Source organism: Alligator sinensis, unplaced genomic scaffold (assembly GCF_000455745.1).
Source record: "Alligator sinensis unplaced genomic scaffold, ASM45574v1 scaffold24_1, whole genome shotgun sequence".
In the NCBI taxonomy this organism is placed as follows: Eukaryota; Metazoa; Chordata; order Crocodylia; family Alligatoridae; genus Alligator; species Alligator sinensis.
In genome coordinates, this window is record NW_005842609.1 from 436,957 (window position 1) to 440,081 (window position 3,125).

The following is a 3,125-nucleotide window of genomic DNA, read 5'->3' on the forward strand; positions in this document are numbered from 1 at the left end:
TTTTCAGTTAATTACTCTTTTGTATTGCTCAACAAATCCTTTCTTAGATAAAGCTCATTAATATCCAGGTGAAAAGCTTACTTTGGTTAAGACAGTTGTGCAATGAAGTCCACAGTTTATGGTTTAACATATATGAAGAATGGCATGTAGAGACGAGGTACAGTTACTACAAGTGAAATGTCATTTATAATAAAATGATGATTCAAAAATGTACTCTGGTTACAACGCAGCTGCAGAAAAAAAAATACTTTGAGAGAGAAAAATTTCCAGTTCATAATCGTAACACTGAATACCCATTCAACACAATGGGTTGTATTCACTCTGGTATACAGAGAGTCTCCTGATGGGCTGTATAGGGAAAACTGGATTTGAAGAAGCCATGTAAAAGGAAGGGTGGGTCCTATGAAGAAAGGACTAGAAAGCTTTTATTGCTACCTAGTGCTGGCTGAGAACTTTCCAATAAAATGTGTTTATGCTGAAAAACGCTATTTCATGTTCTGCAGGAATGTGTCCATTTCAATAAAAAGATTGTTTTGGGGCCAAAAATTCAAAATATAACATTTCCATCAGAAACAGAATGTTTTAATTTTTAATTTTAAATGTAATTTAATGCAATTCCTTTAAAATGGATGTATACTGTTTAGGAAATGGAATATTCAATATTAAAAATAATACAACATTGTGAAATATAAAACAATGATATAGCATAAAGCTTAAAATGCAATGTCAAACTACATTTGCACAATAAAATGCGATGCAAAATTGAAGCTAGATGTTTGGATTGACTCTGACTTTTAAATGTAAATTTAAAGGGAAATTTCAAAATGTGACATTTAATTCCAATTCAGAACAAAACAAATGCAAAATAGCAGAATCCCCTGTAAAATAGAAAGAATTGTGCCCAGTTGGCTCTATAGATTTATTTTCTTTCCCCACTTCCAAGATTGCTATGTCGTGGGGAAGAATGATTCTTCTTGCTGACATGGTAGTCATGGCTACATACTTGATGAATATGTATGTATGGACTGTAAAGCTGTGCTTTCTGCGCAGAGAAGGCCCAAGCCTGCTCCCAGGCTCCAAGTGACAGTGAACTCTGGAAACATTTACTATCCAGAGCTCAGTTCTGTTGTTTGGGCTTCTCTACTAGCAGCAAAAAGTTCCTTGCTGGAATCAGCCTTATTCCTGACCTCTGCAGGGCTCTTCACAGCTCATGAATGCATCTGGAAGGGCTGATAGACCTAGCATGAAAGAGCAGTCAGGTGTGAAGATGGAAGGATCTACTTGCCACAAGTGATGCTCAGATTATCAGATGCATATGTCACAGTTTTATGGGCAAATTTAATCACAGATAAAATCCAGTTCTAAAGAAATAGGGAGTTCCTCAGCACACCTGTCCCAGGCAGATTCTCCAACCTCTCTTGGGGCTAGTAGATCCTTCCAGCTTTTCACTTGACTGCTTTTTCATGCTAGGCCCATCAGCTTTTCCAGATACATTAATGAAACATGAATAACCCTGCAGAGATCAGGAATAAGCCTGATTCCAGCAAAGAAACTTTCTGCTGCAAGTAAAGATAAGCTCAAACACCAGAACTGAGCTCTGGGTAGTAATGTGGGTGCTGTGGGAAGGTCACTGGAGGACTACTAGCACTTGAGTGATCTTGCAGCATTCTCACTCTCAAGGCATATATGCTCCGGTCTGAGAGTCATGTACCCATTCCCTACCTCTGTGGGAGCAGGTACAGGTTCAGAGCATAACAAAGAACATGCTCAGAAGTTTTGTGTGTTGATGGTAGGGGGTTTCCGCAAAAAACCTCCAAAATGTATATGTAAGTGTGTGGGCTACAACTGCATTGTAAATATATCCCCAGTTTAAGCCCTGAGGAAAAGCAAGTCAGTGCTGAAATCATCAGACATGACTGAGGAAATCTTGAATTCCAAAGTCTTTAATTGTGGAAAGTGATTGCTTGGACTACAATACAGCTCTGGTGCAGGACAGAGCTCCCTTGCTTTCCTAAAAGGATTTGTGTCCTCTTTTCTTATGTAACAGAAATAATATAAAGAAACTATATAGGCTTTGTTAGGTGCTAGATAATTGTTATACAAGTTTATATGCATACATACTATTACTCTGACTGATGTCTTCTAAAATGCAGAACACAGTCTCTACATGAGACCTTTAATTGTGCATTAGCGTAGTTTGCTGAAAAGTAAGCACGTGTGTCTACACATGCACATGCTTGATCTAAGCTGGCAAAACGCCGAGAAGCGATTCAGCTTTCCCTTGATTTATGCAGATTCTGTTTATGCAAATTCACTCTTATACAATGACCCTTTTTATACCTGAAATTCATTATATGCAAGGTAAATTTGCACTTATGCGGTCACCACAGGCTTGCTCCCCCTCCCGGAAGAGGTAAGTCTGTGAGTTTGTGAGTGGAGGGGAAAGGGCTGTGAGCGGAGGGAAGGAGTGAGGGAGGGGAAAGGGCCATGGGGCTGGGGCCCCACTCACTGCAGCTCCTGCTGCAGCTGCTCTGGGAGTGGCTGATGCCAGCAGCTTGCAGCCGCTGGGCTGCACCACACCCCAAGCCCCCCTCCCCCAGGGGCTCCACTTCTCCCCACCCACCTCAGGCCCTGCTTCAGCAGCCCTGGGAGTGGCCAACGCCAGCTGCCTGCAGCCGCTGGGCTGCACCATGTCCTGAACCCCCCAGGGCTCTGCTTCCCCTGGGGCACTGTGCCCTGAACCCCCCGGCACAGCACAGACCAGCAGCTGCAAGCCGGTGGCATCCACTGCTCCCGGGGCTGCAGCAGGGGCAGGTGGCAGCCTGCAGCAGGACAAAAGCAGGCTGGGGCAGCAGCACCAGGCTCTTCCCAGTGCTCAGGGTAGGCTGCAGCGATGGGAGGGGGGTGGCTACCATCCCAAAATTTGTTGTAGCCTCTTTCCACTCCCCCGCCCCCCAACCTGCCCTTCCAGCATCACCACCAAGTCCTGGGAAGAGCTGGTTGTTGCCGCCTGCCCCAGCCTGCTCTCGTCCTGCTGCAGGCTGCTGTCTGCCTTGCTGCAGACCTGGGAGCAGCAGACACTGCCTGCTTGTAGCCACTGGGCTGTGCTGTGCCAGGGGGGTTGG